Source organism: Ovis canadensis, chromosome 5 (assembly GCF_042477335.2).
Source record: "Ovis canadensis isolate MfBH-ARS-UI-01 breed Bighorn chromosome 5, ARS-UI_OviCan_v2, whole genome shotgun sequence".
Lineage (NCBI taxonomy): Eukaryota > Metazoa > Chordata > Mammalia > Artiodactyla > Bovidae > Ovis > Ovis canadensis.
In genome coordinates, this window is record NC_091249.1 from 116,232,900 (window position 1) to 116,245,482 (window position 12,583).

Consider the following 12,583-nt stretch of genomic DNA (forward strand, 5'->3'; position numbering starts at 1 on the left):
AATGCATACTTCTATGTTGGTAGACTTTCCACCAAATCTTGAAATACTAGAACATTGGGGCCACATTTAAGAATGATTTCTCTCAGTACATGACCCTGGTTGCTCTAATTCTGTTAAATTTTCTAGAGGTCTAGAGATAAATCCATTGAAAAATGGTTTGCAATGGGTTAGACAGTCAATATTTCTAAGGCAACAGGTTATAATGACCTAAAACCCATAATCCAAATGAAATGTTTATGCCCTTCCACTAACCCCTAGAAATTACCAAGCCTCTCATATTGTAGCAGAGATTTTATAGACATAGACACTGTAACCCTTTCACCTCATGGGAGAAGAAAGTAAAATCCAGAGAATTTGAATGACTTTCTCCTGATCATACAAGTGATTCTGAATTCTGACTAGAGACTCAGGTCCCAGATCTACACATGCAATATAGGCTTTGCCATTAATTCTTTCTTATACCACCTTTCATCTGACATGAATCATTTCCAGTGGATTGTTTCAAGGCTAACCCACAGGTAATCTTCTGATTCTTCAACCTTATTTTAAGACTGATTTTTTCACTTCATTATTCTTATAAATGGAGGGTTATTTCTTAAGTAATCAGGTAAGAAGCCTGGAATCACTTCTTTCTGTTTGTTTGTTTGTTTTTTTTAACAACCCTTTCCACCATATATTATATCATCCATAAAGTTAACAAATATTTATTCATATATTATTTGTCCCACAATTTTAGCAAGCTCTTGATAGGAAGGAAACTATATCATTCCATGTGCCTTTTCACTCAATTTCTATCTCATTTTCTTCCTTCCCATCATCATCACCAATAGTCTATATTATTGTATTAGCTGCTATATAGTTTTCCTGTCCAGTATTTCTTTTGTCTTAAATACTCCTATAATAATATCAATGATATTACTTTCCTATTCAAATTCTTCATTGATCCTTCATACATTCAAATACCATTCCAACGCATATTTATATTTCTTGCCTTATATATCTAGCTGTAGCCTTTAAGGTTATTAATAAAAACATTAATTGAGCATTTCCTATGGATAAAACTCAGTGTTCAATATACTGAGAAAGACATACACGAGGCATAGTGTCCAAAATCCAAATGCTAACGTTTTATTAGAGAATATGGAATCTCATATACACATTATTCAGTTCGGTTCAGTTCAATCAGTCATCTCTGACTCCTTGCAACCCCATGGACTGCAGCACGCCAGGCCTCCCTGTCCATCACCAATTCCCAGAGTTTACTCAAACTCACATCCATTGAGTCGGTGATGTCATCCAAACTTCTTATCCTCTGTCATCCCCTTCTCCCCCTGCCCTCAATCTTTCCCAGCATCAGGGTCTTCTCAAATGAGTCAGCTCTTTGCAACAGGTGGCCAAAGTATTGGAGTTTTAGCTTTAGCATCAGTCCTTCCAATGAATACTCAAGACTGATCTCCTTTAGGAGGGACTGGTTGGATCTCCTTGCAGTCCAAGGGACTCCCAAGAGTCTTCGACACCACAGTTCAAAAGCATCAATTCTTCAGCGCTCAGCTTTCTTTATAGTCCAACTCTCACATCCACACATGACCACTGGAAAAGCCATAGCCTTGACTAGACGGACCTTTGTCAGAAAAGTGATGTCTCTGCTTTTAATATGTTTTCTAGGTTTGTCATAGCTTTTCTTCCAAGGTCTTTTAATTTTGTGGCTGCAGTCACTATCTTCAGTGATTTTGGAGCCCAAGAAAATAAAATCTGTCAATATTTTCACTTTTCCCCTGTCTATTTACCATGAAGTGATGGAACTGGATGCCGTGATGTTCATTTTTTGAATGTTGAGTTTGAAGCCAGCTTTTTCACTCTCCTCTTTCACTCTCAATCAAGAGGCTCTTTAGTTCTTCTTCAGTTTCTGCATTTAGAGTGATATCATCTGCATATCTGAGTTTGTTGATTCCAACAATCTCAGTTACAGTTTGTGAGTCACCCAGCCCAACATGTCACATGATGCATATAAGTTAAATAAGCAGGGTGACAGTATACAGCCTTGATATACCCCTTTCCCAATTTGGAACCAGTCCATGTTGCATGTCCAGTTCTAACTGTTGCTTATTTTCCTGTATACAGGTCTCTCAGGAGACAGGTGAGGTGGTCTGGTATTCCCATCTCTTTAAGAATTTTCCACAGATTTTAGTGATTCACATAGTCAAAGAATTTAGCATAGTCAATGAAGCAGAACTAGACATTTTTCTGAACTCCCTTACTTTTTCTGTGATCCAATTTGGCAATTTGATCTCTTAACCCTTCAGTTACTTTCTCTGATACTTCTGGTTTATTAACCATCCTGAGTTTAATCCTAGATAATTCCATTCTTGAAAATGGAATATTTCTGGAAAATATACTTTATATACACTACATTTAATAAATATTTAGTGAAAGTAAAAGTGAAAACATTTTCAGTTGTGTTACCTGGTGATTTCATGTAAGGAGTCACATAATATATTCCATCTTGAGTCTCTAATGAAAATGTCCATGGCAGTCACTCAGAACCATCTGCCTGCTTGAGAACTTGGGTTCTTACAGGAGTTTATGTGAACAAGGTCTGGGTCTCAGATAATCATGATTTCTGGGGTTCTTCTCGGTCATGCTATTCTATGCAAGGCTGAGGGCCAGCTTCTTCTCCAGGCTAATTTCTCCCCCGGCTGCCTCATCCTGACCAGGACCAGGCCAGGATGCAACAGTGTTTATGTTGTGGGGTGAGGGGAATGGACGGTGAAAAGTATTGTGTGGGTAGATGTAGAGGGTGCATTTGGGGGAACTTTTGCTTTTTGCTCTTCGCCTTATTATCTTCTTTAAATGTGTACCTTGAAATATATCACTTTTATAACTAAAAGGAAATAAAAGAAAAATAAAACTTTTTGGAAATATCCACAAGCTTCACAGTACTAAGATTATGATCATATATTCTTTTAACACTTGGTGTAGTCCTTTTTACTGATTCAAACCATGACTAATTTCCTTCATAACCATTCTGAAATAATTATCTTCTGTTCTATTCGTCTGGTTAAACTCTTTACTGCTTTCAAGTGTATGGCTGATCCTTAATAAGCCACTTGCACACTCTTGAATAATATTCCTCAAATTTTATACCAATTAACTTGTGGATAATTATTGATAATGAACTTTTTTTAAGTAAATTTAAAGGTTATCAAAGGTTTGGATAGGAATAACATTATTAGTAGTCATCACTGTTTTTAAAATAGTACTTTTTAGTTAAACATTCATAAATAGGTAAATGAAATAATTTAAGTAATTTGAGACAAAAAATTTGTTTTTAGCGAAACTCTGTTACTCATTGCACTGTAAAAATTAATGCATGCTTTTCTATTTCTATCTTCTCACGTTCTTGACATTACCTAATAATTTCTTTTTTTGTGAAAATCTTATCTATTATTCAAAGTCTCATTCATAAGCCACTTCTTTCTTGAAGAATCTCTTGACGAATTTCTAACAATCAGTTTAGGCTAGCATATAATCTCCCCAAAGTCCATGGTTTACAACCAGAAAAACTTATTTTTCATACTTTATGTTTGCTGTTGGTCAGCTATAACTCTGCTCTGTGTCTCCTAGATGACAAAGCAGCATTTATCTGGGATCCTTCTGGTCTTTTAGGTGAGTTGTAAGAGAAATATGGCAACCCCAAACTAGCTTTTAAGCTTTAACTTGGAAGTTACTCATTCACTTATGTTCCCAAGTCATTGACCAGAGCAATTCATATGACCCACTCTGAGTCAGCATGATGGAATTGTACCATAAGTCGCATGTTAGGTATGATATCCACAGAATTAGAAAGTATAGTGAAGTGAAGTTGCTCAGTTGTGCCCAACTCTTTGCAACCCCGTGGATAGTAGCCTGCACCAAGCTTCCCTGTCCATGGGATTTTCAAGGCAAGAGTACTGGAGTGGATTGCCATTTCCTTCTCCAGGGAATCTTCCCAACCCAGGGATCGAACCCAGGTCTCTCTCATTGTAGACAGATGCTTTACCATCTGAGCCACCAGGGAAGTCCAAGAAAGTAAAAGCCACACCTAAACAGGAACAGAAAATATTTCAAACAATAATATAATAAATAGCATTGTTTATTATAAAGGAGATAAGAGATGAAAACAATTCTATTTTTGAATTTTCCTTCCATGTTCTTATCAACTCTATTTTTTTCCTAGAATTTTGTAAACCCTTTTTCATTCAATTCATTTCCATTCTTTACCTCCCCTTCCTTCCTAGTTCTATTTTTCAAAATTCTACCCGTTATACAATATTTCAATCATGATCACATACATTCTCAGAGGCCCTTTCAGTATATTCAACTTATATTTGACCCATTTTTTATTTGACTTAATGTATATTGATTTTTGGCACTAGCTTTATTCAGCTGTTTACCATACGTTTGTAAATGGGTGTTCATGTATTTTATCCCAAGTCAAACATGATAATGTACTTAGCAAGACTGGAGCCTTGACATATTCTTCCCCATTGTGTAGGAGGAACTCTGGTCTTTCAGGCTGCAGTGGGTGCACCAGTCCCGCCAGGCACCCCGCCCCCCGCCCCTCCAGGCCTTTCCTATTCAGGGTAGAATGTAGACAACCCTCTCATTTGTAAAAGTGGATAGGACTAGATTGAGTAATCATTTCTCCCAGTATGTGCTTGGTGTATAGGGAAGTTCATACCAGCCCCCTGCTCGTCTCAAATGTTTATTGAATGCATTCATAGATGATCTTGCGATGAAGGGAAGGACTATTGACCTCTGGTTAGATACACAGTGTATTAATTAAACAGTGGATAGTGTGTGAATTGAGGTACTTTCTTCTATCCTTTTCTGTGTGAAAAGAATAGCGTAATGAAAAGCATATCATAGAAAGAAAGGCAGGAAAAAGCACTGGGGAAATTAATGTTATGGAAACCACTGGAAGTAAAATGATGGCTATCAGAGTGAAATACTTGATAAAATCAAGTAGGAAAAAGCCAATAAAGCATCTGTATGACCAGGGAATTAGAACTGAAAATACAGAGAAAGGGATTCATTATCTAAACAATTAATGGGATGATACATAAGCCCCATTTAGAGAAGCAAGGTTGAAGCTCTTTCAAAAAACGCAGATTTTTTTTTTCATAGCTGTTGAATCTTCATGTCACGCAGTTTGTTATTCTTAAAATTGAATACTGAGAAAATGATAAGAGCTATAGTTCTTAGAAAAATAAAGAGTAAATGAAAGAGAGAATTTGAAGACATTATCTACTAGTCTTCATTTTCATAAGCAGTTACTGTTAAAAAAGCTAAAATTACAATAATGATCTTAATGTAGCCAAACCAGCATAAATTAAATAAGAATTAGTCTGTCAAATAGTGTGATCAATTAACCCAATATTATACTGAACTTTCTGGTACAGTACAATCAGAATCCTGGTCATATTACTAAGCATTTAAATATGTGTTTTTGTACACATGTTTAAATATATGTTTCACATTTTGGACTTACAGTGAAAGGAGAAAAATGGGGACTAGAGAGATGAGAGAGAAGACATGTGGAAAATCAATCAAGAGGAAAGTTGCTTGATATCTGTCAGGAAAGATATTTCAAAGAAGTTAAAGGCTAAAGCAAGGTTATAAAGGACTTAAATTCACTTGGGCAATTTTAGCTTTGAAAATAAATGATGAATTGTTCGAAGTGCTCGTAGTAAACACTGAAGTAGACTTTCTCTCCTGCAGCCCATCAGAACTTGACATGCCTTTGGGAACCTGACTTTGCCCCAATATTAGTTTCCATTGTTTGTGGTTGATACCAACCATATCTCCATTTATGTACCTTGCCTAGTGAAGCATAATACTCTCTCCCCTAAACTAAGGGATGGGCTCTGGCATGGATGCATAATTAAGCCAGCCTGATGACAGCCATCCTGTTGAATTCACTTCAGTCCGTAAAGTGGACTTATCTTTTTCTTAAGCATGCTGACAGTCTGGAATGGTAGCGATCATCGTTACATTTTCCATACGATACTGGCTACGTTGTTCACCCGCTATGACTACTATACTGCAGAAGACTGCTGAAAACGGAGTCAACAGAGAGGAAAGGAAGGAAGACATGGAAGAGACATCACAACAACCCTATTAGCGAGGTGCTATTAATGCCATTTTAAAAAAGAAGAAATTGAAGCTTGGATAGTCTATTTCCCCATTCAACTCGTAGCACCAAGTGGCTGAGTCGGGGTACAAACTTAGGACTATGTGGGTCTAGATCTCTTGTACATTTAACAATGTAAGTCTGAACTTTATACATGCTCTCAACCCCTGAGATTCTTGGGGTTTTACAAGGGATGTCATAACCCATCTATAAATGAGAAAACGAATACAGCAAAATTCAGGTATATGTCCAAAATAATGAAAACAACAAAATAAGAAACATTGTTGAGACTCATCTGCATATATTCTGATTACCAAAAATGCCATTTCTTTGGCATCAGACAACCTTTATTAATTCACTTTTAGAATATTTTAAACAACTAAAAACAGTCAATTCTGTGATAACGCCAAAGCAAATGATACATATGTCTTTTCTACAAGGAATTTGTAATTCAGAAGACACTTCGTAAAACGAATATAAAATAGCTTATATATTTTGACTTGAACCAATTAATACAGTTAAATATGTTAGGAATTTTGAGGGGAAAATATAATGCGATAGAACAATTTACTTCACATCAACTCTTATCCGATCATAACTTCTCAAACACTGATATGAAGTGTGACTTAAACTGAGCATCTCCATGGTCATGGGAAAAAGGAAAGATATCTGTGCCTTCAAAGAAGGAAAGAGTAAATCAATATCAGATATTTTCCTCAGAGCATTAGATGTTGAGTTCATAGAGGAAAAGATCAAGTTGACTGATTTATTTCTTAAGAGTGCTTAGCAGAGTATTTATGTCCAGTTTTATTCAATAGCTTTTAACTGTGTATCTGATTACTGGGTCCAAGATTCCTTAAACCTTAGGAAATTTAGATTCTAAAGATGCATGCTTTAAGCTCTAGGAGATCAGGAGGCTTGCCTTTTTTTTCCCCCTGTTGTTTTGGTTAGTCTTAGTTTAGCTCCATAAATAAGACAGAAGTTTATTCTTTCTCATAAAAGAGGTGTATAGTTCTACAGTGGCACCCCACCCAAGTACTCTTGCCTGGAGAATCTCATGGACAGAGGAGCCTGGTGGGCTGCAGTCCGTGGGGTCGCTAAGAGTCGGACACGACTGAGCAACTTCACTTTCACTTTTCACTTTCATGCACTGGAGAAGGAAATGGCAACCCACTCCAGTGTTCTTGCCTGGAGAATCCCAGGGATGGGGGAGCCTGGTGGGCTGCCGTCTATGGGGTTGCACAGAGTCGGACACGACTGACATGACTTAGCAGCAGCAGCGTAGTTCTGCAAGTAAGCAATCAATCAACCCAGGGCTGGTCTGCAAGTGTGAAGAAGCATGAAAAAGAGGACAAAGGAGTCCTCTTGCTCTTTTAAACATTTCCTTCTTCTTCCTAGAGGAAGTCACACACCATCCCACTTAGATATCCATGGCCAGAGTTCACAGGAATGACTGCATATCAAGTTGCAAGAAAGGCTACAAAATTAATCTTTGATTCCAGGTTCTAGTGCCGAGTGTGTTAGTCGCTCAGCTGTGTCTGACTCTTTTCGACCCCATGGACTGTAGCCCACCAGGCTCCTCTGTCCATGAGATTCTCCAGGCAAGAGTACTTGGGTGGGTTGCCATGCACTTCTCCAGGGGATCTTCCCAACCCAGGGATCCAATTCAGGTCTCTTGCATTGCAGGCAGATTCTTAACCCTCTGAGCCACCAGGGAAGTCCTCCAGCACAACAACAGCTACTCCTTAAGAAAAAAAAAAAGGAAAACAAAACAAATAGTCTTTAGTCTCTGCTAAAATTGCCATCTCTAAAGTGTCTCTAAAGTGTCTGCACTTCTCTGGTGGCTCAGCTGGTAAAGAATCTGCCTGCAATGCTGGAGACCTGAATTGGATCCCTGGGTCAGGAAGATCCCCTGGAGGAGGGCATGGCAACCCACTCCAATATTCTTGCCTGGAGAATTCCATGGACAGAGGAGCCTGGTGGGCTACAGTCTGTGGGGTCACAAACATTGGGACATGACTGAGTGACTAAGTACACGCAGAGTGTCTAGTGTTTGCATTTTACCTGTTTTCGCAAAGTTCATTGACCGTCTGGATCTTTGTACTTGGGTCCCTTGCTTAAGACACACTTCCTCCTTGCACATTTGTTACATGTGGACACACTCTTCTGCAGCTCTAAAATAAAAATGAAACAAAGCTTTCAACACGCTCACCTTTGTTACAAACCCTGTCTTAGATGAAACACAGAAGAATTTAATAAAAATCACTGATGTTGGACATAGGGCTCCTTGACTTTAACTAAAGGTAAACTGAATGGGCATCATTTTTATTGTTTTAATTGGATTGTCATTCTTAAATAAGTCAGCTGGTTCCTTGTGAAGAAACATTATAAAAGACCTTCACAACCTTCTTCAATAATACATGTAGACAGTCTCTTCTGATTTTGACCTTGATTTTTCATTTCTAAGAAAATCTGAAGGATGCATTAGCTGTGAGTGTAAAGGTGTCTGCCCCCACCTCCCCGCCTTTTATGCTTAATGTTTTTCCTGTTGAAGAGTACTGAGAGGGTTGCCATTAAAACACAACATACCTTAAATCAAAAAGTTCCTCATTTACCTTTCTTAGTCACTTGTTTTATTAATTTTATTCCTATATGAAATATGTGTTAACAGCCACTATGGGTTCCATGCTAATCTAAGCCCTGGAAATGAACACACACACACACACACATACCCAAAACCAAGCTCTGTACAGAATTTGCTTTGTAAATGGGATGAAAAATACAAAATGAATAAATCGACTTGCAGACGTATTTTATAAATCATGGTAGTTCTAGAAGGCAAGAGTACCATAAAAGAGAACAATGCATGTGAGCCTAGGGTTTCAGAGGTGGTAGCCCACTGAGGATATGACACTGGAATTATGGTCTGGAGGATGGGCAGGGGAAGTTATCCTGTTGATAAATAAAAGGGGAAGATTCCAGGCAAGGGGGCATGAATATACAGATGCATGCATGTAATGGACGCAGAGTAGTGAGGTGAGCCCATTTGTTCCACTGACATTTATGAAGCACCTGCTCTAGGTACATGGTGCAGCAAGATAGTAAGATACTGATTGTTGCTGCCCTCTGAATGCTTACAGTTGAGGGAGCAGAAAGAGCTCTTATCAGTGAGTGCAGTGTAGCAGCATACACAACTATTAGAAACAACGACAGATTTTATTTTCTTGGAAACCAAAATCATTGTGGACTTCAGCCATGAAATTAAAAGGCATTTGCTCCTTGGAAGAAAAGCTGACAAACCTAGACAGTGTATTAAACAGCAGAGCCATCGCTTTGCCAACAAAGGTCTACACAGTCAAAGCTATGGCTTTTGCTGTAGTCATGTATGGATGTGAGAGTTGGACTGTGAAGAAGGCTGAGCGCTGTAGAATTGACGCTTTTGAACTGTGGTGTTGAAGGAGACTCTTAAGAGTCCCTTGGACTGCCAAGAGATCCAACCAGTCCATTCTGAAGGAGATCAGCCCTGGATGTTCATTGGAAGGACTGACGTTTATGCTGAGACTCTGATACTTTGGCCATCTGATGCAAAGAGCTGACTCATTGGAAAAGACCCTGATGCTGGGAGAGATTGAAGGTGGGAGGAGAAGGGGACGACAGAGGATGAGATGGCTGAATGACATCACTGTCTTGATGGACATGAGTTTGAGCAAACTCTGGGAGATAGTGATGGACGGGGGAGCTTGGCGTGCTGCAGTCCATGGGGTCACAAAGAGTCAGACATGACTGAGCGTCTGAACAGCAAGAAGTATTTCAAAGTTAAGATAGGCCAGAAGAATCATTGTCTAGTTCTCATAGTGGTGGGGAAAATATGCCCGATAGAAGAGCTGACTCCTGAGCCATGGGGTCATGATTTTTCTGTTAAGCTTCCAATTTCTGTGTCTCCGTATCTTCTTTGAGATTTATCAGTGTTTATTAAATGCCTATAATATGCAGAGCTTTTTGTTACTAGCTGAAAATAAACCAAGAATGTTTGGAATCCATTATCTTTGAATTAGGAACTGGCTTTAACTGTCTAACAGAATAAGTGAAGAACTTTTATCTCAGCATTTATTTATGTCTCCACCGAGCCCTTTAGTAAAAATCTCAGACAGAAGCCCAGTAGAAGGTGGCCAATAACTAATTCTGATTGAAATATTGAGGTTAGGAAGCTGACAACTTCCCCCACTCACTCCATGAGAGACTAGCTGTGAAACCTGTTCTCTAGCAATGCCAATTTGGGGAATATAAGAAACTTTGTCCTGGTTATCTTTGCTTTTATCTTTTAATACCCAGCTTATACTAATTCGTATTTTAATTATGTATTGACTAATATGCTTTTGTCACTTTTAGAAGTCTCCACATGAAAAACAAATTTTAAAATATTTAAATTAACTTTTCTAAAATTAAGCAACATAATTCTATACAAATAGTTATTCCAGACTTTACCAAAGAAGCAAAAAGCATTAGAAGACCATCAAAATAAAGCTGCAAAAACCATAGCTTGATAAATGTGACTCTGAGGGCTAGTGATTAGTTGTAAAGTTCTTCCTAAATAATAAGTTTGTTGGAGGCATTGATAAAGATGAATTTCATAGTCAGGTGAATAAATCTAGACCAAAGTAGCAAATTTCTATAAGCCATAATAATCAGTTATATAACAATTAAATAGTAAAAGAAAGTCCAGTTAAGCTAGATTCTTGTTACTGTAAGGAGATATAAAAAATAATTTATATTATAGCTTCTTCCATTTTAATTTTATTTTTAATTCATTATAGGTTCTAACTCACTTTTTCTTAAGTAGAGATAAAAACAGGAAGTCCAAATGGAGATTCGAGTCTGACATTTTCAAAAAACAAAGAAGAAAATCAAGTAATGGCTTTGTCTGGATAATGTAAAATATACCACCCATATAGTTAAATTTAATTAAAACTATTTAAATGAAGTAAATCTATTAATTTGATACTACAGTTGAATAAATAAAATCATAATTGACACTTTAGTTTCCTATGTTGACCTTAATGAGACAGAAAAACATTCTGATAATTTTTAAAAGGCCTAGTGAATACTTTGTATAAAAGAATATTGAACAATGTGTAATTCATTCTTGCCTATGGAAAGCTTATGTAGTTCATCAGATACATTGAAAGTCCATTCATATAGAGGGTTCACAGGAGGAAAAGCCCAGCTATAGTTGCTAGTCACCACATTTCAAGAGGCAAAAAAACATATCAAAAACTCAAAGCTTTTTTCTCTTTAAAGCCTTAGAGATCAATTTCCTCCCTGAATTCCTTACAAGTTTAAAAATCAAAGTACTAAACACAGTACTGAAATATTGTCAATGAACCATTCTCAAAAGACTTTTTTTCAGTGTTTCAAAGAAAAGAACATGTAAAGGTCCAAAGTGCTATTTTTAATATCTCACAATCCTTGACTGTCATGAAGTAGAATGAATCAACTCAAAAGTTCTAATCTGGGTTTGTATAAACCACCAAATTTACCAGTTAGACTTATGCTAATTGCAAATGCCTGGAGATCACATTCAACATGGTTTCTAAAAAGAGAAGCAGTATTATTTTTTAGTGAGTATTAATGGCAAGGAAGTTTCATGGTCCAATAAAGTGGCTAGCTTTGAGCAAGAAGGCAGGCACTCCTGACACCATCAGGTGTCACAGTCTTTCTCCATCTCTGTTGTCTGTTTTCTCTGAACAAGCCCCATTCGTGGGTTTCATTTCATGGTAACATGGGGCCTTTTGCCCCTTCTCAGGTGCGATCCAGTAGGAGCATGTGCTTGTTCAGCCATTCCCTGCGTGCCCGTTAGGCACGTGCCCGGCACAGGTTCCAGAGCTGTGGCCAAGAATACACGATATGCGGCCTGGTGTAGGTCTATGTCATATGGCCACCCCCGGAGCTGCTGGAAAACCCCACCTAGAATTTATGACCTGGGATTGGGGAAGGAGGAATGCGCAAAAGAAAAGAGACTGTTGTTAGAAGAATGAGGAATGAGTACAGCTAAAGCAAGAAAAGTTTTATCCGCTGCACTTTTGTCATCAGCATTTGTGTGTGGACTGACTGTGTTGCCCTAAAATTCGCATACTGAAGTTCTAATTGCCATGTGATGGCTCTTGGAGGTGTGGCCCTTGGGAAGTAATTAGCGTGAAATTAGGTCATGAGAATGGGCCCTCATGGTGGAATTAGTAACTATAGAAAGAGAATGAGACAGACCTCTCTCTTCAAACTGAGAAAACCAGGAAAAATGTCCTTTCCAGAATCAGACTGTACAACTGCTGTCTCTGACTTCCCAGACTCCAAAGATATGAGACGTAAATGTTAAGCTACCAAGTCTGTAGAATTTTGTGACAGTAGCCAGATTTA

The 12,583-nt window shown here is 38.0% G+C and overlaps 1 long non-coding RNA gene across 1 annotated transcript in view; it reads left to right on the forward strand.

The window, feature by feature from the left end:
* LOC138440551 (uncharacterized) overlaps window positions 1–12,583 on the forward strand; it is a 460,131-nt gene that overhangs the window by 306,263 nt on the left and 141,285 nt on the right. The window lies entirely within an intron of this gene.